General features: G+C 39.1%; 1 protein-coding gene and 1 long non-coding RNA gene across 2 annotated transcripts in view; one reads left to right on the top strand and one right to left on the bottom strand.

The window, feature by feature from the left end:
* Window positions 1-27,316, bottom strand: part of KCNB2 (potassium voltage-gated channel subfamily B member 2) — a 189,774-nt gene that overhangs the window by 69,380 nt on the left and 93,078 nt on the right. The window lies entirely within an intron of this gene.
* LOC130608337 (uncharacterized) lies at window positions 4,744-25,518 on the top strand. Its single transcript, XR_008974512.1, has 2 exons — window positions 4,744-5,065; window positions 25,404-25,518. It is a non-coding gene; the product is annotated as an uncharacterized LOC130608337 (long non-coding RNA).

Below are 27,316 nucleotides of genomic sequence, written 5' to 3'. Positions count from 1 at the left end.
GATGATCTTTAAGGTCACTTCCAACCCAAACCATGCTATGATTCTATGATTTTATTACAGTTGGTGGTATATCCGCTACCTCTGTTTACACATTCTCTCATGAAACTGCTACTTTACAGTCACAGAGAGGATGTTGTCCATAACCCTCCAGGCCACACTTTCCAAGGAATCCGCATGGCAGTTTTAATGTCTGAGCCCCATTTCTGATCAAATATAACTTCTGTCTCCTTCTAATGCTCAAATCCTAAGGAAAGATATTGCTTCCTGTTCAAACCAATTTTGTGGAACTCTCCTGAACAACACAGCCTGTTGATGTACCTTGATGATAGTGGGAGTTTTCTACACAAACCCATAGATGTATTTTATGCAAATCCATGCAAAATTAAGTGCCATTGCTTTTTTCTTCAGTAGTAAGAAATAAAATTTAATCCTGGTTTGATGGAAGAGCACCTAATAAAGTATAATTTCTATTCACAGAACACCAATTAAGTTACATTTCTTTTCAGTTCCAACAAGAAAGAACAATAACAAAGGTTCTGTGAAAGACATGGCATGTTTTATTTTCCATATAACAATCCTTATCAAAATGGAAATGGTTTTGCCCTATCACTGAAAACAATGGAAGGCTGCCTAAACCTCAGGCCCTTCAGAAGAAAATAACTATGCAGTGGAAAGGACATAGACATATACATGATATATTGGATAATACATTTACATAAGGATAACATATTTTAAAAGCTATTGTTCAGGTAAAGACAATTTTTGTTACAAAAAAAGATGAAAAAATGCCTCTGAATGTTACTATATAGACATTTTGTGAGGTACTATTCCTCTAAGTCTCAGCTAAGCACTTCTAGCAAATGCATCATTACACTGAACACTGCAATTACACAGAACAGTGACTTCCACAGAACTCATTTTAGACTGGTCAATTCTAGTAATTTATGCCTACCGTCACCATAAGCAAATGAGATGAAGAACTCATTTTGTGATTGCAAGAAAGAAGATACAAGAGTATAGGCAGTAATTGCCTGGATCAATATTTTATTTATTTTTTCTGCATTTATAAAATGGGTCTGCTACTGCGTCTGTAAAAACATAAAAAAGGAATAACACAGTGCATTGACTATCCAATGTTGGCAATGCTATCTTATAAAAGAATTCTAGAAATGTCTATATATCTCCAAGTGGTTAACTGACAAAATGCCAATAGAAAGTGCTAAGAATAAGTAGCAGATTTTCTGAGTTTTATAAAACCAACAAAACTCCTGATTGAACACTGGTTCTTCTTTGCAAACCTTGACCTGGAACTGTTCTCATGCTCTGTATAGAAATGAATGGTTTGTCCAAGCTCACCCACAGATCACACTTGGAATAGGAAGGCCTCCTATGGGATTTGGAAATGTCAACAGCTGTAATCAATGCATTGCTTAAAGTAAGGAAGTCTTTAAAGCATGTTGAGCTGGTGAGATGCAGGGAGTGACACAAATAGCTAAGAATTAGTGTGCAGTTATTAAGATGGCTCATGGAATAAAGGAGGATAACAGCAAGAAAATGTTACTTGGTAAGACTCCCATAAAAGTATCACTTTCCCTGGGACTGACATCTTTCCAGGAATAATGGAGACAATCATTAAAGAAGAAATATATTGGATCTTTCAGATAAAACTCCAGAGGGAATTTCATAGATAGGATCCAGTGAAGCCAGTTGATTAGGATTGGATAACATTTTTGACTAGTTCTACAATACTTTTGAAGTATTGAGTATTAGAGGCCTAGCTGAATCACTCACAAATATATTTCTGAATAAGTCCTTCAGTGTGTTCCATGGCATTTGAGTAAAATATACAATGAATACATTTGTCCAGTTCTCAGATAATTCAAGTAATTAAACCAAATTGGGATTTAGCCAGGACATGGGGCCAGGACAAAATTATTCTTACAAAAAATGTCATGGGATTTTTTAATGACCCAAGAATTACAATACACTTTGCTTTCTGGACTCATGAGGGAAGGTTAATTGGGTGCAGGCAGAAAGAACAACATCTAGTGAATGAGCAGAAGTACTGTCTGTGCTTAATTACTGCTAACTGTCATCCAAGCTTCAATGCAGCTACCTTGAAGTGGGAAGCTGGTGGGATATCAATGTAACATGTCAGCAAGGAATATGGGGCAGAAAAAACAGTATGAAATGTGGAAAGCAGGCATGCCTGCGCACTCTCACTCCCTGCTTCACTGAAAGAATTGCACATATTTAAAGATATCAAACATTGAGAGCTTGAGAAATACTAGAATTAGTAGTTTCTATTTTTTGTCCTTATTTACCCTTTTCCCTCAAGCATTAGAATAAGTTTTTAATTACTTGAGCACATATAATTTTTTCCATATGCCTCCTATCTTATTCAGTGCATGCATTATATAGCACTTGATGTTCTGTTTTCTCCTTGCTTACTATGTTATGTACACTTCAGCAGAGAAGCTACCTCCTGAATATAATAGGCACACTCCTGGGATGTTCTGTGGTACACACAGAACCATGAGATGATTTGAAAATTTTATTTATATATTTTCTTGACCTGTAAGGTGAGGGGATAGGTATCAGCACCTTTTTTCAGATATAGTACTAAAGCAAAAAGACATCAAAGTTAAGAGTACATACTAGTTTTAAGCTGTCATTTTGAGACGCCCTACGACTGATTTTTCAGCACAGGCAACATTTGTACAGTGGTTAATATAGTCTAAAACCAGCTCTTTTAAGTTCAGCTGTGCCTGATATTGGCCATAGTTCTCTAAATTAGAACCGTGCTGCTCTCAGGCCAGGCACTAATGAACCAAGAAACCCACAATTAAAAGACTGTGCAAAGGCTGGTGTGACCTGCTCACTAATGCATAAGAAGCAGTAAGAACAAAGGAACCAGAATCATCTTAACTATAAAAGTAACCTATCATCTCATTTAGCAGAACCCTGCCCCATGCACTGCACACCTCAGCTTTCACAGTGGCAGAACCACTGGTATACAAGCAGTGGTCTTCCTAACCATGCTTAATACTTCACTTGAGTAAACTGGAACACAAACAGTCCCTTATGACAGTCCAAAAGTTCCAAAGATCATGAACTTATCAGGACTAGTTTGACAAAAGCTACAAACCCTTTTTTATTTAAAATATAAAGTATAGACCTGATTATCTTAATAGTTCATGGTATGTAGACGAAAGGAACAAAGTGGCAGCCATCTGCACTAAACAAACGATGTGTGGTTCATACATCTATTTTTATATGTACCTTTAGCTTTCAAGTATGATCTTCAATATATGTGGAAGCAAGCCTTACCCAGGTGGATTCATTAGTTCAGAGCATCTGAACTGACATGTTCATCTCCAAACTTATGATGATGTCAAGCAGTTCCAGTTTACCACCCACTTCCAAAAAATTAATTATTTAAAAAGCAAAATATTTTTAACTTTCCAATATAAAATTATCCTTTTCCATTTCAAATTAGAATAGTTGATGACTGTTGCCAGCCTGGCTCCCTATGTCTCACAAAGCATTAACAGAACCATTTCCTGAGCCTCATACTTCCCTAGTCTTAACAGCATAAATCAAATTACAGGCTCTAGAATCACAATCACAGCCTTGGCACTGCAGCCTAGCTAATCTTCTGCAATAACTGAGAACATCATATTTTTCCTAAATACAGTGGTGGCTTGTAAGACTTATCAGGTAAATGAGCTTCTTTTACCGTATGAGATGAATATTGCTCTGGGAATAAATCAGTACCAAGCCTTGCATAGGCATTGCTCTGTTCCTGCAAAGATCTGTGTGCAAGGCACTGCAAATAGAGCTGATGGGAGCAGGTGAGGTTTGTCAAAGGCAACCCTTGTTTCAATTGACATTGTATTCTGGTGCTGACAGCTGAAGGCTAAAGTTCTGATTAATTCATTTTCTTTTCATTATAAACATTTTCTTTTCCTCCTGAAGGTACATTCAAGCTAGAAAACCACTGGCCCTTGGCAGTACTAACTATTCTTATGTGGTCACTAACTATGCGAGAAAGTTTTGACTTGTAACTTCTCCCTGAATTTTCAAATCTGTCTGGAATTCTGCTTGATGAGTGAGAAAAAGCACACATGTTCAGCTAGCCAATAACTGACATATTTACAGCAATGGACAGTTCTGTTCCCTGATCTGTTTTCTTTTTGTCTCTGCACAGGCAAACAAATAACTTAAGTAGGAGTTTTGCCTGTGTAATGAATTTCGGAAGCCTTCCAAATTAGGAATAGGATGTGTGGGTAGCAACAGTGCAATAGCTAACTTCCCCTCTCTCCTCCATATCCTCCAAATATCTGCAAAGATGGGACTAAGGAACAGAATCTGGATCCAGATTCAAGTTTCAAATCACAAGCAGAATGAGGATATTCTGATACAGTTTTTTCCTGACCCCCAAAAGCCAGATACAGACATTACCTACAGAGACTGAGAAAGCTACCACTATTTCCTCTGAGTCTTAGAAGTATTAAAAAAACTATTTCATATGAATTTTAATTATTTACAACAGGACACATGAAGATGAAGATAGACCCCTTTTCTGCAACTGACAGGCATGCATAGGATTTGTAAAGAGAAAAATTACAGATGGGCATCTAAACCTTTTGTAAGTTGCAATCATATTTTGTTAGTATCTCCCATTTCCCAGATTACTGGCTTTGTCCTGGGTTTTGTTGTCTTCGTTTCGTCACTAAAAAATACTACCTAATGAAACTGTTTATTAATCCTGAAAATGTGTTATTGCTGAGAATAAATAAGGAGAAATGTTTCATACCGGATGGAAAATCATGAGTGACAGAAATTTAGCTTGAGGGAGAGTACAGGACAGAACTGTAGTCTCCTAAGTGAGGACCATAATTATAGGTTCTTGGGTAAAATCAGTACATTTTTCTCTTGGACTCTTATGACTCCTGCTGTTTTCCAATAGGCTTTTATGGCAAGTACAAGAAAGCACATGCCCCATTTTTGGTTGAAATGTGTGTTTCCTTCAGATGGCAATGAACACAACCAAGAACTCCAGGTAAGAAGATCTGGAATGTCTATCTATCTGTCATATTAGGCTGAGAAAGTTGGGGCTGTTCAGCCTGAAGGAAAGAAGGCTGTGTGGAGACCTCATAGCAGCCTTCCAATATCTGAAGGGGGCCTACAAGGATGCTGGGGATGGATTCTTCACTAGGGACTGTAGTGATACGACAAGGGGTAATGGGTTCAAACTTAAACAGGGGAAGTTTAGATTGGATATAAGGAAGAAGTTCTTTACTGTAAGGGTGATGAGGTACTGGAATGGGTTGCCCAGGGAAGCTGTGAATGCTCCATCCCTGGTGGTGTTCAAGGCCAGGCTGGATGAAGCCTTGGGTGACATAGTTTAGTGTGAGGTGTCACTGCCCACGGCAGGGGGGTTGGAACTAGATGATCTTAAGGTCCTTTCTAGCCCTAATGATTCTATTATTCTATATTGATCTGCCTGTTGTTTGGTTTTATTCTGGACACTGAACAAAAAGAATCCATTGTTACATTGCCTTAGTGAACAAGAATTAGATAAGGAAATTTTCGCGGTGTTTAATGCCATGGTATCCACCGTGGTGCCAGTGATTTAAGGTAAGGATCTGGTCAACGCTAACCATGTCAAGCTAGTGCTTTTGCACTAATAAATGAAGTTAAGAGGTAAAAGTAAAGAAAGAGCCCTGTTACTGTAGATGCGTGATCCTGGTGCTGGGTGATGCTGTCAGTGTTGTGCCACATAGAGAAGCCCTCCAGGGTGGATTTGGACACTCACATACTTTTCAGCGAATACCTTCCTTTCACCATGCTAAACTTCATAAGGTATTCCAGGGTGTGTGAAAAGCCCCTTAACATGCCAGCCCCTTAACAAGATGGCTGCTTAAAGCAAGAATTTGAATGCTTGGAACCAAAGCTTTTGGCTCAATCTGCATGACTGCCCATTTACATCATGAAGTGCTATGTTCAGTCTAAGGACACATTACCTTATCCATTGAGCAGTCTTCTGTTAAGTATACTATGAACTAGTCAGCAATATATTTGAAATAATGATACTGTAAATAGAGTAGGCCTTAATTTTACACAGTCCTGAGGGACATCTGAAATCTCTCTGAGGTTAATGTTCTGAACAAATATTGAGTTCAATGTGACTTATGGAAATGGAACCTCATATAGACTCTGTTTAACAGACAGATTGGAATATTTAGAACCTGACACTTGGGATTTATCTGCCAGAATACAAATGAGAGTGGGCAAGTGCTAACAAGAAAGCAGGGATCATTTTATCTTTCCCAGTTAGATATTCTTGGGTTGGCTGGTCAAGCACTAATGTGCTGTCTAGACATTATATAGAAGCTGATTTGGTTTGTACGATGGTGAGTTATATAAATGACTAATTACCTTTTATCGTACATGAGCCATCTTTGACTACCATGTATTTTATTGAGATGAGCATATTAAGAGGCATAAACTCTATATAGTAAAATCTTGAAAAGTCCCTCATAACTTAATTTTCATAGATAAGAAATGCAAAACAGTCTTTTCAGTCTACCATGATTATCTTCAGAAAGAAAATCCATTAGAAAAATAATGACAGGGAGCATAGTCTAGTCATCTGTTATGTAGGGCTGGGATTCACAAATTATTGTTCCAGCTGCCACTGGGCAGCTCTTTTTATTAGATCTAATTTACCCATCTTTTATCAAGCCACATGAGAGACATCTTGATCATGAAGGGAGGGACACATCCTACCTAATGTCAGCTATCTGAAATGAGGCAGATGGTGCTACCCTCAAGGTGACGCTTACAGTTAGAGGAGAGGGGCACCTCTTTGAGAGACCTGTTGTGGGATTGGGTCCATGACCCTCCCAACCCTCTCATGTCTTGCTGCTGACTATCCCGAGTCCGCAGACATCTGGCTTAGACCTTGGTTTCAAGTTCTGAAGTGGGGTGGGCTGAATTCTGCATTACTTTCACAAAATGTTAATGACAGAAGTGAACCAAAGGTTTAAAGGATCTGGAGACTAAGTTTTTTCCAAAATCATGGCTATGTGATGCCTTCATTACAGAGGGATGATCTCACATGTATTTAGACTGGTACTAAGCTCAGTAAGGAGAAACTGAAGAAAATGTTCCTGCGAGATATAAATATGACTATATAGACATATAGCTATGACTGACTGATCCTCAAGATCACCAACACAAGTCTTGTCCTGGGTTTTGGAACAACTTTGTTGTTCCAATAGCTGGTAAGCACCAAACGTGACAGGAGAGCAATGCTATCACTCTCCAAACAATAGATTTTCCTTATTGTCAGCAGGAGGTATTCCATACTGGATACCTCATATTTATCTGATGCTCTTCAACACAATTTTGAATCCAAAGAGACTGAAGTAATAATAATATGAAGGCTTTCAGATAGTTGCTCAGATCATGCTGGGTAACTCAAGAGTCAGCAGAAATAATGAAGAAATAATTGGGTGAAAACATGAAAAAACGTTTAAAGATTAGACATGATTTTTGACAAGAACTTGTTGAAATCACATTCTCATCTGGCCTTCCTTAAACAGTCTCCTACTTGAATTCTGTTATGCTCTTGAAACCAAAAAAGATGAAAGCTTCATTAAAACACAAAGAGTCAATAGCACTCAGAGATGCTGTGGTTAAGATGGAAAGCTGTGCAGGGTACATAATGTTACATCACCAGGCTGAATTGTTAGATTCTCATCAATACATATACAAAAACATAAGGCTGTTCTGTAATACTTGTTAGGCTAAATATATTGAGATCAGGTCTTATGATTCCCAAACAGAAAGCTCTGTATATTAAAAGAAAAGTAAATGCATGCATTGGGGGTATACTGACCCGCTTCAGTCAGTTTGCAAACACTGACGATGACGTGAGCCAAGCAATTTCCACAAAATGTTCTTGTGTTCTATTTTCCATTTTTCTTTCCTATAAATTAAGATAGGCCAAATAGAAATAGTGTAAAAGAGATGAATAACTACTGTGAGTCAGAAGTGGGTCAAAGATGGATAAAGAACTAATCTGAAGACCAAAAGTCATTGTATTTTAGATACACAGGTTTAAACGTGAAGGGACTCTATAAACTGTAAATGAAATTTGGCAGGCTGAGATTGGTGTGATTGACATCCTCTTCTCGTCATCACAGTTTGAATTCAGTTTGCTGCTAAGGACATCCACCTGTGTGAAAACACCACTGAAGTGAAAACACAATATGCTATATGGGAATTGATTTATTGTCATCATCCACAAAAAAATGCACTAACTCATCCAATTTAATGAATTAGTTTGATTCAATTTCATTGATTTTCCTTAGTTTTCTGGGCTAGGTAGTAGTCTCACTTCATTATAATATGCCAGAAAAATATATCTAAATATCACATACAAAGATTGGTGTCATCTAGTAGTCTCAATTTCTGAATAATTGGGACACCAATTTTTAATACACTGACAAGACATAAAACTGCTTTTACACACATTAGTATCAGGAATTCCTGATCTGATTCATCAACAAAGTGTCCTTCTAAATACCTGCTGATAAAATGTAAAAAACTTAGACATTTGATTAAACTTCAACAGAGGGCAGAGTCCTTTTTCATTGGCTGCCCTGCTAAATGTGAAAGATCTTACTCTCAGTTTGTTGTTTTAATTTTCTTCCCACTTAGATATTCAAGTCTTAAGATGGTAATAGCAAATATAATGAAGGTACAACACTGCTGGAGCACTGCTTACAGAGTCTGTGCAGGGGATGAGCCACAGCAGGGTATTTTACTTTAATACATGCATTATTGATCCTAAGAAAGCACATAAAGGTAAAACTGGTAAAAGGCTAAAAATCCAATCTGATGTTCCAGTACAAGTCCAAATATCTGTACTTTAATGACTTCAATTATGGAGGAAATGAATGCATTACAGATAATAGTGTCCTGGCTAATACAGCCTCTTCTTCCTCAAAAAAAGGCATTCGATTGACTTTCAGGATTTTTTACAAAAGTTGATGTCCTGTGCTTGCCCCACAAATCATTGTAGTGGATGAGATCTACATTGTCAAATAAGCAGCTACTTTAAGTTTTGTGACTATCACAAGAAATTTTCACAAATGTAGCTACTTTTCAACCTTCCTTTGCTGTGTAGTAGGATGAACTGTGGTCACATTTAAGGCCATATCTGGAGAAAGCCATCTCTTTTGCTTGATTTTAATGGGTTTTAGAGACTCAGGCATCTTACCTACACTTACTGGTAATGGATGATGATAATTGGCCCTGAAAATGAAGCCCCAGATGAATGGATTTCTGCACACAAGTGCTGGAACTTCATGTGACAGAAGTACATCAGAGCTGTGGCTGTAAGTTATTCGTCGGCTGAGGAAGTGCTGTCAGGCATCTCCACAATCACAACACACACAGAAGGGAGTTCTTGACAAGAACACTCCCTTTTTGAACCTGAGGTGATCCTGTCCATTTGGAATGTCCTTGTAGCACTGAAAAAGAGTAGCTGTGGGTAGAACACAGGATTGCCACTGTTTGTCCAGAAGGTGAAGACCTGGTGTTTTTGTGGCAGAGTATGTCCAACAGGGAAATTGCCCACCAGATCCTTCCCAGGATCTGGTTTAGCTTCTGTTTATCAGCATCTCAATAAAGTACTATCAGGCACAACATGGCTCTAAACAGGTTTCAGGTCTTTTTTCTTTTTCTTTTTTTTTTTTAGCCAATGTGGAGGATAAGCAGGAACATTTTGGTCCATCTGCTCCAATGCGAGTAGCCAGCCCAGTCTCTGTGGGACTGAGATTCCTCTGTCCAAACTGAGAGAAGGAACCAGGATTTTGTCAGCAATTTGATGTGTTTCAGATAACTGGACCGGATGCTTAGCTGATAAAAAACAACATTAACTAAGATGATATTTTTTGGTCAGTGTACACCACTTGAGTATGTATTTTCTAGTGTTGAAATATTTGAATTAGAAGGATTAAAGTATTTGTCATCTTGGTGTCTCAGTTCAATTTGCTGCAGAGTTCTGACTAAATTCTAGAGAAACTTCTCATTGATCATTAGGTGCCAGACATAAGAGCAAGTGTCATTTTTAAAGCGAAGATGAAAATGCAAACTATACAAACAATTCTGAGAATTTATACAGTGCCACAGAACATTTCTCTTGGATTTCTATTTTGGAATGAGGGTTTGCCACAATGAGTGAGCCCAGGTGCACTGGCTGACGTCCATGTGAGTAATTACATTGATCTCAATATGAAGTTCTCTTTTCAGAGGATCAATGTATTCTCTCTTCGTCCCATATAGGCACCTGTATGGCAGTGGTGCCTATTGTTTCAGAGCTGCACCCAGCCTGAGAAACAGCTGCTCTTTACTGATAGCTGAAACAATCCTTGTACCCATAGTTCATATTCTCTTTCAGATTCTGCTCTGCTTCACAGAACAGACTTGCATATTGCATGTCTTGTGTAAAGGTGCTTATCCTCCTCTGCAAAGAGCTTAGAGAGCCACAGAAGAATGAGTCACCTATGTGACAGCTAGTCCTTCCACAACTGTAAGGAATGAGAAAACAAAAGGGGAGAGGAAAAGCACTGGCTAGTACCCCTAACTAATGTATGAGTACATGCAGGGACTGGACCTGAGGGAAGTTAAAGGGTAAGACAAGAGTAGGATACAAGTATGATCTTACCATTCATCACTGTTCTTTTTTGTAAGTCTTCCACTTTGATTTGTCATCTTCCTTCTTTTTGCCCTCATCAGCTAGAGCTTTCTGTCTCAGTGCTATAATTTCTTACCTTGGTTTCATTACCAAGAGGGGTTTGCTTCTAAATCCATTAAGTGTCTTAAGGTGTTTAGCCACAAGGTGCGGAAAAGGAGGGCAGTTTGTTTTACCACGGTATTAGTAGCACTGTGCTTAGTAGCTGCCTGATGCCATGCCATTTACAGCAATTGGAGTGCCTTTAACCTCTTCTTTAAATCATCTTCCACTTTTTAGTGTTTTATATATTTTTCTTTTATCTTATTTCATGTCTGAACCTGGTTCAACATTTTTACAATGATACCGAGGCAGTGTCAAATTCTATTCTGGTGCATGACTGGCTGCTAGTAAATCCTGACATACTTAATTTTTAATTCATTAAGAGTTTATTAGACAAACTGTTATTACCCATGATGCCATCATGGGGGAACAAAAGCTTTTACGAGAATAGCATACAGGAGAAGATGTTTCTACACAAAAACCATTAGCAGATATGTTTATTTTATTGCCACTCAACATAGGGGGAAATACACCAAATGGTGTATTATTTGCCACATGGAAAAGGACCAAGTTGATTAGAGGGGAAAAATTATTTTCAAACTTCTAACAAGCTTTTACAATTACAAATAAATGTGAAATTATGTTAAATAAAAAAAAAAAAACCAACAAAATAAAATATGCAATTGTGTTCTTTTTACCATCATTGCTTATTCCTCCTAACAGTCCTGTTTACTACTTTTCTGCTTTTTTGATCTGACTTGATTGAGTTGCCACCCCTTTCTCTGGTTTTCATTGAACTGAAAGAACAGAGGAACTGAATAAAGCTGTTGATATGTAAATAACAGCTTTGAAGATAGAAGTACCAGATTGCTCCTGAAAAGAAAAAATGCAATTGCCTTTCTTTTTTGACCACATAAATATCCTGAATTATAATTCAAACGGTGCCCGAAACTAAAGATTCCATTATCTCTGAAGAGTAATCATTTCAGTCAAACCAGGTATTTCCAGGGTACTGTGGAAATTCTATTAAGTGTGAAAAATGTTATATTCTAAATGTTGTTGCAAAATTGACTATTTCAACACCATTTCAGTTTCCATATTTTCCGAGTACTTTTTGAGAGAACTTTTTAAAAGATGGGATAATTTTCCCTTACACAAAAACAACTGAAGGCCAGATTCTGATGCTTTGGCTCCCAATAGGTGGTAACTGAAGTCACAGAGCTGGAAGTGACCTCTGGAAGTCACCTGATACAACCCTCCTCTCAAGCAAGGTCATTTAGAGCTGGTTGTCCAGGACTGTCTCCAGATGGCTTGTAAGTATTTCCAAGGATGGAGGCTCCACAACACTTCTGTGCAGCCCATGCCAGTGCTTAGTCACCCTCACAGCAAAAAAGTGTTTCCTGACGTCCAAAGGGAACCTCCTGTATTTCAGTTTGTGACTATGTGTGGTTCCTCCAACTCCAAAGAGACTCTTCCCTGGATCACAGATATGATAAGCAAGTTTCAAAACTCACTGAAGTCAATAGCCAGTAACTTTCACACTTCTGGGCTTTGAACAGGACCCCATATAACTAGAAGTATTAAATTATCTCTATTCTCCTGCAACTGCTAGACTGGTGTGCATTTTTAAGGCCATATATCTGTATGAAGCCAAGGAACAATTTGCAGGGATGGCTTTTCAGTGAGATACCCTAATGATTTAGTCCAAACATACAGTTGGTGGTTTGCAGTTACGAGTATGAAATTATGAGTTGCATTTGCACAAATGTCATAATACGAGCCTTGATAATGAGGCAAAACAGCCTCACAAGAGAGTAGCTGCTGATGATGCATGCTGGCTCCAGCTCTTGCTCCAGAATACCCAGCCTGCCAATGAAAGCTATCAGCTCTAATGGAGGAGTATGTTTACAGGTAAGAAGGGACCATTTGCAGATGGATGGATCAACTGCAGTAAGACTATAGAGTCCTGAATGTATCATAGTTAGCTTAAATACACAGTGCATAGCATCACTTTTAGACCAGCTTGTGTTTATCTGTCTTGCATCGATAAGGGACAAAGGCAGGGTTCTTGAGAGGGCCATGAAGAGCACAGCTGATGAACAGTGAGCTTTGGGTATCACAACTAGCTGGGGACCTACCTGCATTAGGCTCCTTTTTTTCCCTGAGGCTGCAATTGCAAACAATCCCATGCTCAATGCCTGTGGCTCCAAGGGTAAAAACAAGCTACTTTCTTCTCTTAATTTTTTAGGCTCAACCTGGCAGCCAGGTACTCCCACAACTACCCTCTGTCCCTATTCTACCATAACCATTTGTGTCTGCTTTCTTGTCTTCTCTCTCATTCAGTCTTTTTCTTGCTTACCAGACTTTCTAATTCACCACATCATTTTGTAAAATACTGCACTCCTTTCTGACCCTGTTATCTTTGTCTAATTGTACGGAAAGACCACAAAGGTAACTTTTTTCCTATTAAAAACAGCATTGTGAAAAACCCGCAACTTACATTGTTGCTTACCATGATAATGCTGTAGTCTCATGTTGCTGACAGGCCCCAAGAACAAGAAAATTCAGATTTTAAGCAATTGAGAAATTGTCATTTCTACATCTGTATCTTAGAAACAAATCTACTTATACAGACTACATGCTAGATATGAGAAGGTAATTTTATCTCCCTATTAATGCTGAATTGATGCCAAACTCAGCAGGCAATACACTTATTTTTGTTTACCTTTTGTCTATCAATCAGGCACTTTGGCTGTTTATTACTGGTATTGCTCACCCATCATTTATCATCATGAAGAATAGTAACACTATGAAAAGCAGAAATCAGAATCACTTTGCTAGTTTTCAGAATACAGACAGAATCAATAACAAATCAAACTGGCTCCATCAAGGTGTCTTGAAGAAGAGGCAAGCTGGGATGTTTAGCAGTAATTTGTGAACTACCTGAGCTTTGCTTGAGATCATCCTGATCTTCTCCACATTTTGCTCCAAAAGGTAAAAACATAGCTGTTTCTGAACATTGGCAAGGAGCCTCTGACACACACTGTCACACACTAAGACACCTTATGTAGCTCATAAAAAAGGCTGCAATAATGGGTGTACCCTTTTCCACTCACTTACTACTGGGTAGCAAGTTTAGAAACAGGACAATTTTGAGTAGTTAAATATATAATTTCTGAATCATGTTCATAAGAAGAATCAATAGTGCTCTCCCAGAAGCCACCAAGGGGTTTTTTTACCTTCTTCTACAGGAAGTCAAGTGTTTTCCCTCTGGCAAAACTAGAGCAGGTCTTGTACTAGCACTGACATCCAAGACAGTTGTGCTTCTTTCAGGAAGTGCAGAGATTTGCATTTCACTGTGGACTTCTTTGTCCCCACTGGAGCAGCTCAAAAGGACATTGCATCCCAATGCAGGGACAAGCTCAAGCTGGAGACTACCATATGCATATTCTACAGGTTACAGTTTGGAACACAGCATCAGATCACACTTTTGTCTGAAGCTGCTGCAAAACTACGTGCTTAAGTGCCAGGCTGAATCAGTGCCTGAAAAGAATTCTCCATGTGAAGCAATTCAGCAACTCTCTTGTGGGGTGTTGGATTTTCTCTTCTCATCCTTCTGCTATAAGAATGCCCTTGGCCACTACCAAGCAGTTTAGAAAGAAGCAAACCGCTTCTCCCAGTGTTCATTTGAGTGAAACCAGAATTAAATGCTATTCTCATTTTACACACCCCCTGTTGCGTCCAAGTCTAGGTAAGAATAAAGAGTCTGGAGTCTATTCTCTTCAGGGTAGATCACAGTGGAAAAAAAGGAGGTTTGAAAAATTTCAACTTGCTTGCTTTCTTCTAGTGTGAGTTGAGTTAAAAAAGGTTTAAATCCCTGGACTTCAAACTCATCCATTCCTAGAAAAGATAGATAGATAGATAGATAGATAGATAGATAGATAGATAGATAGATAGATAGATATTTAGTTGCTTATAATAGCAATTATCCCGTTTACCTCTGAGTAGACTGGAAGATTAAAGTTTACGCCAATCTACTGAGCAAACAGTCAGGCTGCAGCATCATACATGCCCTCTGTATATTCTAAGGCAAACAGAGCTCACTTTTAATTAAAGCACAACTTGGGCAAATAACTTATGGAACCAGTTATTAGTCATACATTAGGTTGCCCCCAGAAACTACATGAATTAACCTAAAAAACCAGCAGGTTCATTAAACAGACACTATGCAACCTTATGCACAGACTGTATTTTTTCTGTCAGTGGATACCTAACACAAAAACATCTTAATCCTGCTTCTTCCATGCTATTATGAGATAAAATTTATTACTACTATGAATAAAATTTTACACCTATTTATTTTGATTCATCTCAAAGCTGTTATAGAGGTTTGGATCTGGATTATCATCTAGTAGCACCATCATGATGTTATCACACACAGAGTATATTGCATTGAAGGATCTCAAAATACTTAAAATGTATTAACCATAAACCTTTGCATGTTTTTAACTGCTTATCTGCAGCTGCATATCTCTGAGATTTTTATCCTTGATCAGACTGATGTTTTAGTGTATCTATCATTTGTTGAGAGAAAAACATGACTGATTCTAAATATTATATTTGTACTTTGAACTCAAAAATCCTTTGAAAGGATCAAAAATGGGACCTCTTATTTATTTAATCTGATTCTATCAGGTTCAAAAAACTGGGTGCGAGCCTACTAGCACCACTTAACATATGAAGAGAGCCTTTTGTGAACCTTTCTATTAAAATGGCCATGATAGTAGGAAGCACCTATAATTTGGGTATGAATCACAGAGCTATTCAGAGGAAGGCTGTTAGCAAAGACAAAGGCCCTGCTGTCCATTATAAAACCATGAATTGCCTTCCGATAAATGCAGCTTGTCCTTCGATGTAAACCTACTCATTGCAATCCACCCAGCAGCCTCCATTGTTCTCCCTAATGAAAATGCACTCTGTAACAGAGAAGCTGCCTAATTCATTAAAGCAGTTTTTTTGACAAACTGTTTTGTACGGGAAACTGTAAAAATCCCCAAAGCAAGGAGAAATGCATTTTTTTTCCTCCATAAAATTTGACCTTCATTTGCAAACAGCAAAACCTCCTTTTTCTTTAAAAATACATAATAATGGTGTTCCTTTTGTGGGTATTTACCAGGAAGATAAATCTCAATGAGCTCTCTTCTATACCATCTTTTAAAAGAATCTCTGTCTGTGTTTTATGTATCATGCATATGTATCTAGGGGCTTTGAAGACAAGGAGGCAATTTCTTTGGGTGCCTTTATTGTCCTCCCTTCTCCTTTCAGTTAATATTTGCCTAATATTTGATAATTGCTACTAAAGATGCTATATCAAGTAATGCACTTAATTTACCTACTGAGCCTGAAACCACTGGATGGAAAGTGTATCTATGGATATGCCACTGTAGAGTAGCAACAGTAGCTTTGGGCTACAGCTGCTAAAAATAACTTGCTCTGTGCTGCAAGTCAGGTATGAGAGATTCAGACCATTCATAAGAACTACAATTAAACGCATCAGATGGACTGGAAATACCCTCCTCCATCACTCTGGCAATTCCTTTTCGATAAGTCTGTGCAGTGGTGGAGTTTTTCTTCTTGTTTTGCTTGTATGTTTTTTATTAAGAGCACAATATCTCTTGATTTCTTTGCTGAGAAACAGTATTTTTAAACAGGCACAGCCACCATTTTAATTCCACACAGATGGCAAGGAAGAAGAAAAGATAATTTTTCAAGGCCAAGTTAGACTGTTGGCATTTTTTTTAAGAAGGCAATCAAAACAGTAGCCATCATAATAAATAAAATCCCTTTAGCATTTATATAAAATGTAGCCTCCTGCATACATTTAATTAGCATATTTTCCCTTGCATAGTCTCCAGGGGCAAGGCTGATCTACTCTGACTTATATTTAGAGCATACATCACTGATAAATAGTCCCACTGAAGTTGAAGAGATTGATCATGCAAGTAAACCTCTCATCAGTTGGGCTTCATAACAAATGCTGCAAAGCGACAGTCAGACAAAGTGCTGAAACCTTGCCTGATGTTATTTCTATAGAATCACAGAATCCTAGAATGGTTTGGGTTGGAAGGAACCTTAAAGACCATCTTGTTCCAACCCCCCTGCTATGGGCAGCGACACCTTTCACTAGACCAGGCTGCTCAAAGCTCCATCCAACCTGGCCCTGAACAATTACAGGGATGGAGCATTCACAGCTTCTCTGGGCAACCTGTGCCAACGTTGCATCACCCTCAAAGCAAGGAATTTTTTCCTAGTGTCTAATCTAAATCTACCCTCTTTCAGTTCAAAGCCATTCCACCCTGTCCTATACCTACATGCCCTTGTAAAGGGTCCCGCTCCAGATTTCTTGTAGGCCTCTTTAGACACTGGAAGGCTGCTATAAAGTCTTCTTTGAACTCTCTCTGCCTCTCTTCATAGAAGAGGTGTTCCAGCCCTCTGAGCTTCTTAGTGGCCCTCCTCTGGACTTGCTTAAGCTTATCCAGGAAATAATGAGTAACAAGGAAACTGGCCTTTAGGAAATCAAGTGAAGGCAAAAGCAGTAACTCATATCACACACTCGTACGGTCCTGGAGCTGGGAACGCTGGCTCTGACAGGCTGAATGGTTGCACTCAGGCAGCAGAGGGTCTCCTTCAGCTTCCTTCTTTCTCCAGAAGCAATCCCTAAAGGCATGCACTTAGCACGGCTGGGACAACCACTGCCTTGCAGCAGCTTTGGCTACTGGCTTGCCAAGGACAGGTGAACAGGGTCTGGTTTCCCCGCGTTCCCAGTAGCACAGGCGTGTGAGGGTGGGTTGTTCCCATTACACAACAGGCAGAGGCAGGCCAAGCAGCTGGCGGGCCGGGATTGTGAGGGGTGTCGGAAGCTTATGCCCAGCGTTCCACACAGGGCATCCATGCTGCCTGCCCCGAAGCTGACAACCTCCCTGCAGCAGGAGATGCGCTCCGCGGCTCTGCCCGGGGAGGAGGTGGCTCAGATCAGGTCCAGCCTCACACAAGTGATTTGCCCCCATGCTCAGTCTCCTCTTTGCCTCTTCCAGCTGTGCTTTGGTCTCTCCCTTCCTCTCATGAAGGGGACAGAGCACCTGGATGGTGGTGGCGGCTGTCACTCTATTGTTTTCTTCCTCAGGGTATTCACTCTAAAGGGGAAGGGATATTCTCTGCTCCATGTTAAGCAGCAGCAGCACAGACTCAGACTCGTCTTGTCAATACCCATGATCTATATAAGGATAAGAATGCCAATAAAAAACAATTGTTTTTTTTTTCTTTCTTCTAGTTCAAACTGAACAACCTGTTTTTTTTTCTTTCCATTTTGTTCTGCCAAAGTCAAACAAAACAATTTTCTTATCAAACTGTAATCGCATCAGATCATCTCTTTAAGCTGAAACAAAATGTTAAATGTGGCAGGCATACAGGAAACAAAAGGAAATGAAGGACTAGCTGCAACTGTACTGCTGCTTCCTACTTCCAGGATTGCCAGTGATGGAAACGCTTGTTGGACCTGAACTCCAGGCTCCAGCCCCAGCTCTGCCTAAAGGAGTTTCAATTTGCATCTCCTGTAAAATAACTGTGCAATGCCATTCTCTCGCTCTTGACAGCTGATGATTTAGTATTTGTTCAAATGTTTCAGAGCTGTAAATATTGAGGAAACACATATTGGGATATTTTTTTTTTTTTCCCCTGTTGGTTAAATCACAATTTTGAGATAGGAATTCTAGTTAAATCAACACAGGCAGCACCAAATGCAGCTCCCCCATGTTTGCTTGACAACATTAATCATTGGACACTGAAAAAGCAGAAGGAATATTATCTGTTCCACTGTCAAGATACGTATCCTACTCAACAACCTAAACATGTCTGCAGCTGAAAGTATTTGGCAAATTTGATCCAAGTCCATGTAGATTTTGAGCTGTACAAAACTATGGTTTGGCAAATTTTCTATTTGTACTACTTGCAAATTTAAACCCAGTTCTGCTACACTGTTGTGCAAGAACAAGAATTTACAAGGAGTCATTCAAAAATAAGCACTATATTTATTCATATTTTTGTGAAACTGAATGCATTTTGCATGTGAAATATTTCCTGTGCTAAATTCATTCTCACAGCACTGTTTCGTACTGAAGTTTCTCCATACTAATCAGTACCCAGTATATTCAGCATATTCAGATTGATATATCCAGGATGATAGTGGTTTAGTACAACTTTAGTAAATTATTCATGTGAAAACATATGTTGCACTAACCCTACTAAAGTGTTTATAAGCAGTATGTCTGGGGTGAAAAAAATAAAAAGAGGAGAGAGAAGAACAATTTACAAATTAAAGCCAAGACATCTTGTAAAACTATAATTAATAAATCTGGGACAACATGTAGTAGCGTGCTAATAAAAATTGCTGATTATACCAAAATAGGAGGCAATGTCCATTAGACAAGAATCAAAATTTCAGTGGAGGAAAGAACTGAGCATTGTTAAAAAACAGAGACTGGACAAAACGGACGATAGAAAAGCTGAAGGTTATGTTCACAAGTTGTCTATATGGCCAAATAAAACAAGGCAGAAGAGCCTGTGATTTATACAGGCAAGAAAGACAGTGGGCAGAAGCAGTGACACTACACAATGAAGTAACACATCCAAGGCTGCATCCTAAGCCAGGAGAAGAACACAGATCTACACAGCATCAGGCCAGTGAGCTAGGATCTCCCTTTCTGGTGATTACATTGATACTACATGATAAACAGACTCTCTTGAAGATGGCACCATGCAATTGTGAGTGTCCTACGCAGAAACTGTTTCGAGACAGGCAAACTTTACACCAGTTTCGAGAGCAAAAACATTGCCAGGGACAGCTGTTCTTCATAGATATCATGTAGTCAGGGGTCACTGCTGAGAGTTTTCTCTGTAATTTCTACACTCCTTTCTGATCCAACTTTTAAGGTTGGCAGAGAGTAACACATGCAGCACACAGATTTAGTGGGTAGATTAGCAAAGTGACCTCAGAAAGAGAACAAAGTGTGCTGCTTTCTCAATCAGCATCTTTTTGAAATCTCTGATAACTAACACTGAAATATTTGCTTTAACATGAGAGTTTGCTGAGGGAGTTTCCATGGTAATTCTTGGCCTCTTGACTGTGGGGACAATTTCAGCTAGCTTCAGTGGGCAGGATGGGTTTAAGGATTTCCTTCCAGATCGCCTCCAAACTATTTATTTGCTGCACAGACCCCAGGAAGAGCTGCAATACAGATGTGGATGGGGGCAACTGTGAGCCACGGGGTGACCTGTGGTGCGAGGGGCAAGGGGTGCAAATGTTCCTTCTAGTTGGTAAATCTACCTCCAGATTGGTTGCTGCTAAGATTAAAGATGGGAGATGTAGGATGATGTTTCTCCCAGATTATCACGACCCCTGGCTGTAGCTGGAGCGCAGCTCTCACTCAGAGCAGCAGCTGGCTGCTGGCTCCACCTGTGGGCTTGCAGCCCATTTTCTGCAGGCCCCCTGGGACTCTGCAAAACCACAGCTCTTGGATGGCCTTCTGCTGCAGACAGCAGGAACGTGTCAGGCCATTAAAGCAAAATCCTTCTACTAACCATCTGCCAGTTGTTCCTACAACAAAAGCTCTTGTCCACCTTTCTAACCAGCTGAACTGCATTTACTAGTACTGTTCCTTGAAATACCTCTAGAGTACAGCTATATGCACGTAACATCTGGTCACTGGTTTTGCAACTCATATGATATTTTATACAAGTTTTTAGCATTGCAGTGGTTTACTTCTCTCAGAAACAAAATGCCTATGAATATTATGCATATAATAGCACTACAACATAAATAGTGCATCAATTTTGCAAATTATTATATACACTATATATAATATTATATATGATGGAATATATAAAACACATATATATATACACATTGACGCTTGATGTTGTGCTGTTGCATCATCGGTCGCTTGTGATTGACCCAGGAGATGACAGTCTTGTTCAGAATGAATGGGTAAAGGTCTTCCCGAATCTTCGTTAGCGAAGACAGGCCTTCCTCACAGCGGAAGGAAAACTCCTATCTTCAAACCCGGGCTAATGGAGCTCGTCTGGCCTTGTATGGTCTTCCATCAAAGAGAAGAACACCCTTACAAAACCTATGACCTGAGGACTTTGCTATCACCATCCTAGCTAGGCCGTGGCAATTAAACCTCAGGTGTAAAGGTGGGGCCAGTTCTGTGCAAGCTGCGCCTCACCTAAAAATCCACTGTGCAGGCTGCAAGGGCTTACTCTCACTTGTCTGTATGGACAGGCGAGGGTCTAAACGGCAGGTGACAAGGTGCATCGGAAGCTGCAGATCCAACCTTGCATGTGGGTGGACCAGCACATGGGTTGCTCATCATTGCCCAGGAGATGTCAGTCCTGGTCGGACACTTTCTGATTGCCTAAGCTGCCTTTTGTCCAACCAGTTTTGCACATCCCACATGCCCTTGCTCATCGTGCTTGTAGTAAGCGTGGGTAAAGCCCTTCCCAAATCTTTGTTTGCGAAGCCAAGCCATCATCATCATATCCACATATAGAAAGATGTACAAATATATCTACATATCTGCATGCATACATGCGTATATATATGTACAAATATATACGCATATATAAAGATGTACAAATGTATATTTCTATATAAAAAGATTATGGAACAGGCTATGAATGCAAAAACGCTTGCATTAATAATGAAGCAAGCAAGCACTTAATTTAATAACATCTATGATGCAGAAGAATAAGGATTCTCCCTGATAAGTCTGTAAATGCTAACGATATGAACCATCTCTGCTGTATCACTGAGTAGTTTTACAGCAGCATGTCATTATGACATACAACTCCTCCAAATTTCTATCAGCATATACGCCCATTGGTTTCTGGTATGTAATACTTGCTCTTTCTTTGTTATTCTATCATTTTGATTAGAATGAATGGAACTCAGAACAAAAGGCCAGGGTCAAGTTCACACATATATTGAGTGTGTGCTGCAGAGTGCTTTCCTGTTTTGCTGTCATCAAGGCTGCTGTCAGCTAGCACAAAAGCACACTGCATGATACAACATCCAGCCCAAGCAGGCTTTACACATGCAGCCTTACAGCTCTGACAGGTTCAAACCACAGTTTTGTCGGATATTCCTCTTTATGCGGTTATCCACATGCTCCACCTTTGGCCGGGATACTGAGAAGTGCCACACAGTAAGGGAGGAATTCACATACTCCCCCTAAAGCAAAATCTGTCCCAACATATTTAACGACCTGAGCAGTACCACAATGTCATCAAACAGAGATGCTAATCGCTATGAGGCGAACAAACCATGCCATATGGCTACAACTGCAAAAGGAACAGGCAGTCCCTGCTTTGTTCCTCCATCATCCCATGAGGCTACCTGATGCTGGTTCCCGAGGGCAGGTGCCACTCACCCTGCCAGTCCCTAGGCAAGGCTCCTGCGACCCCTGAGGCTGCATGCCAGGGACCACTCGCCTGGCTCTGGTGGACTACAGAAGTGTTTAGGGCTCCTGGAGAAAGGTGATTCAGGGCATGGCAAACTGCCCCTCACATACGCATGACTGATGAAACCACAGGGGGTGGTTTTCAAAATCTTACCTTCCTCTGAGATTCTTCTTTCTGATCTCTTTAATCCTACTGGGAGTGGACAAGCTGTGATTTGCTTCTGACATTCACAGACTGTCTTCAATAATATATTTATCAGAGACATAATCAAATACTGCAGCCAACAGGACTCTGGCTCCTTAACAATTTCCTCTGGGTTTTGTTTTTGGGCTTTTTGTGGTTTTGGGTTTTTTTCATTCATGAGGTAAATAGTTTATTTGGGTTATTTTCTTGAAACAGATATTTTTTTATGTTATTCGTCTCCAAACCTCAGCTACCACATATTAAATAAATGTTAAGTCTTAAAGTCTTCCCTGAGAAAAATCTCTTATAGGCCTCAGTATGAGGTTTGCAAAACTCCTACAGAATTATTAATGTACTTGGAGACTGAGTTTTATCTCTGTTTCTAGCCCTCCTATTTAATTTAACTACTTACATAAAACAAAAATGAAACTTACAATGATCATCAACTGAAAGTTTGAAATCTTACCATCATGCCAACAAAGCTGTCTAATATACAGCTGAAGCAATAGGAGGAAGTAGGACAATAAACAACATATTTGAAAGATTATTATAACTAGAGAAATGGATATGAGGAAAAGCAGCATCATTTTTCAGGAAGTATGCACTAAGAAGAGCTATTACAGACAAAATGAGTTGCTCCTGTTGTTTTTTATTCCTGGTTGGACGGAAAGAAGAGTATTTCTATGTTTGATATATACCATAATTTCCTACCAGGACTGTTTTTACTACAAATACAAATAATTCTTGTTTCTGTTTGAGAAATATTTTATTTTGGTTTTGTTTTTTCTCCTTTGCAGCTCCAAGACTATAAAGAAATAAGACACTGAATTTAGCTAACTTATGTATGATATTCTCCATCAATAAAAGACAGACAACAGGAATAACTACACCAAATTCCAATCATCAAATACACTGCTTTTAATCTTTTTATCCTACCATTTATTTACTGTCTTCTTAGATTCTCCTGAAGTTTACAACAGAAATATGGTTTTCTTCCTACCTGCTAACTTCAGGCTGACAGACTCACTGCAGCTACTGTAACAACAGTTGTGTTTAATTAGAACATGCATGTCACCTGGGGAAGATGGGACAGCAATTATTGGGTAAAGTTTCCATAAAACATCTCCCTGGTGTATGTAAGTGCTAATAACAATGAGAACCTTGATTCTCTGCTTAATCCCCTCTTCATATGGTTGTTTACCACTGAGAAGGAACTCAAAACACAACTGATCGGTCGTCCAGGAAAACACCAGGAGAACATAAATCTGAGAATGTGCCAAAGGAAGAAGAGGATCTGGACTCTTTTCTACCAGCTACTCTGGGTTGCTGCTGTGGCCAGCGGGCTCTTGGTTGGGAGGAGTGGCTTTGTTACAGTGCCATCTGGGGTGCAGAGAACTGTGTATTCCTGAAGATGCTAAACCTGTGTCTTCTGAGGGTTACAAAACAAAATCTTGCCCATGACTCTATTACATTAAATTACATCAAGCTTTTTGTTGCTGCATTGTATTGCATCCCAAAACTGTATATTAACACTGGCTAAATTATTACTGGATCACATCTGGGACTGTACTGGAAAAGCATTCAGCTGGTACTACTCACAGCCTTATAAAGATTGACTCATGAAAATGATTCAACATGCATACATGTATAGCTGTGCGTATGTATACAGGTTTATATATAAAAGTGATCTCTAACCATCCTTTTTAAGGAGATAAAAAGGTATATGTGTGAGTACGCATGCTCTTGAATATACTTACATGTTTGCACGTAATACATTAAATAATGTGTTCACAAATATAAAGAAAGATGTAACTTCTTCAGAAAGTCAGTACTTGCACCAGATTTTGCTTTTTCACTGGCAATTTCTATTTTGTTTTGGAACTGAACAGTGAAGAATGGTCAGAGCACTAGGTGAAAAAAACCCACATCTACGTATCTATCTTAGTTATTTTAATCTGAGAAAGTATCTAGTACTGCTTTTGAGGGATAGGAAGATTAAGGAGAGGACCAATATGAATTAGAATGGTTAGAATATGAATGATAGGAACGACTGAGTGGTGGATGATATTAACAGAAAAAACTCTCTCAGGAGCTCTAATATCACTCTGTGAGATGCACGGCTCACTGAATACATGGAACTGAGAGAGCCAGAGATAACTCCCTGAAAATGGAAAGAAAAGACAGTATGATGAAAAAGGATTTGACAAAAAAGGAAATAAAAAATCTGTCTCCCAAAATACGACAAACCTAAACAGTTCCATGTGTAAATATCATATGTGTACTATTTGTCCAAGATTATTTGAGTTTTCATGAGAGGTTTCATCCTTAGGCTTTTCTGTTCAGACCCCTGAAAGCTCAGTCAACATGTGTTATTAGATGGAACTTGGTTTAGATTCAGGCATGTCTTCCTGGAGATATAAACAAACACCTTATGTAAACTATTCAAATAAAGGTGAAGAAAGCACTGTTACTTATAACAAAAGCAAGACTTATTTAGTTGTGGACTATTCCTAATACAAAATAGCGTAAGATTTAATGAATGAACACAGGACACATTTTTTCCCCAAATCTGTAATTTCAGGGCTCTGTTTTCTCTTTGAACACAACCCATGATTAATCTCAGTGTAGGATTTACAAAATCCGCTTTTAGCCATAGGATATACCCAAAAAAGAGAAAGTAATATGTGGGTTGTGCTAAATTTAGCAGCTTTGGCAATTAATCAACTTTATTCATTGATCTAGTCAAGTGAAATAGTTTTCTAGATAAGCTGAGGAATCGTTACTGCAGTTTTTAATTCTAATACATATCCAGCTAAATGGACTTTAGAATAAAGAGGCCAGTGTGATTTATTTGTAATCCCTGTAGTTGCTTTTTTATTTGTTCTTTCAGATTGCAGAGACTGAAGAATGTGATACTTACCCAAACCTTTGGATTATGTTCATGCAGAAGATTTGACCTTAATGCTCTGTCTACATGTATAATAAAATCAGATGGGTTTGAATGATCCTCGTACACTGACGCATTCTTGATTCTGGTACTCTTTTGGAGCATGCGAGTGTGGTAACTTACAACCACTCTCTCTGCCTGCACATGATTGGGCTCATGTTGACCCTTAATACAGGATGACATTATAAGTCCTGTTTACTCTGGGAGCATGATCAGCAGGGGAGTAAGTTGGTCAAGCTCCCTGCTCTCAGGATGTCTCAGAAATGCTTTTATTTCAGCATCTGCCTCCAGATGTATTTCAATTAAAATTAAATTAGAAAGGGACCTTAAAATCCCGCACTGTAAATTCTTTACCAAGGAGGAACCCAAATTTCAATATCCCATCGGGAACAGTCTCCAGCCCAATGCAATCCCTAAATAAGCCTTTTTCTGCTCACATCCTAACCTCACTGGCCTCTCCTCTTTCATGCCATCATTTTGACATTTAAGAGCCCTGAGCCATAAACCTCAAGAGGAGACCTCTGATGAGACAAACCACACTGAGGAAATATGCACACCTAGTTGCTACTGGTATTCCTTTCATCTATTTGGAATGTGTGTGTAAGGGACCAAATGAATACCCAGGGCTCTAATCTGATTTTCAAGCAGAATGGAGTCTGAGCTTTTAAGTGAGGAGAGGGAACAGAAAGCAGATGGCTGGAAATAACGTTGAAGGAATACCATTATATTTTCATTTTATTTTGTACAAAGGATGAGGATGAGAATGAAAATATTGTATGAATGTGAATATGCACTGAATGGGACACCTAATAGGATACTGGACTTTAAAACCTGGTTTTAGCATATTAAGAAAGACCCTCAAGTCTGAAGCAATTTGAATCCTAGGAAAGACAAGCAAAATGTCCCCACGTCTTCTGCAGCATCATATACTGAAAATGCTATTCTGCATATAGGAGTACACTATTCACCAGCTGATTTTAAACTATTTTACAAAGCTTGTCAGCATCACTGCACATTTCACTAAGAATATGTGGGACTAGAAAATGAAATGGTTTGGTGAAAGTCACTTCAAGGTGGGCAGTAGTCCAGATTTTATGCAACTGCTTTACCATGTCTCCCCTGTTTATGAGATTATGATAATATTGACTATCATTACCTCCCACTGCATTTTGATATTCTTGTCATTCTATAACTCAAAGAGCAAAGATATACTGAAAAATAAACAAAATGCTTAGGATCACCCAGCCACAAGGGTGAGTAGCCAAGTACTTCTGTGTAAGAATGAAATGAATGGCTGTCTTGGAAGTACACACAGACTGATCTAGCAGATTAACAGTCACAAAAACTTAATTCTGATGCAAGTTCAGATGCAAGAGCTAGTCAAGAGCATCACTAATTTCAGCTGTAAGATGAAGACTGTTAAACACTAGAATAAAAATATCCAGCAGGAAAATCAGAAATAATTGCTAACTTTGGGTCCGGTCTTATAGTCCCAATGTGCTTTAGCTATTCTGCCCTGATCTTTACAGAAACATATGAAAAAGAGGTCTTTTGTTCAAATGTGAATATCTAATCCTTTTGTTTTCCCCTTCCAATTTAGAGGGAGCTTTCAAGAGTAGTAATTAGCTAGAACCAAGAAACACTGCACTTTGAACTCCACTGCTGAAAAATTCTATGCCAACACTGAACAATTTTACCCTTAGTATATTGGGGGTTGTGCTTTTTTGAATTATATAATTATACATAGGAACTCTGCATATAGCATGGCTCTTTTCTCACCTCTTGGGCTTACATTTATATATGCTTGTAAAGCATTACTAATTAAGGACTTGGATCCTGACTATGCACACAAAGGT

This window comes from Pezoporus wallicus, unplaced genomic scaffold (genome assembly GCF_028554395.1).
Source record: "Pezoporus wallicus isolate ANWC-B61680 ecotype Strahan unplaced genomic scaffold, APGP_CSIRO_Pwel_v1 contig_4131, whole genome shotgun sequence".
In the NCBI taxonomy this organism is placed as follows: Eukaryota; Metazoa; Chordata; class Aves; order Psittaciformes; family Psittacidae; genus Pezoporus; species Pezoporus wallicus.
Note: the sequence above shows the minus strand (reverse complement) of the source record. Positions and strands in the feature narration are given on the sequence as shown.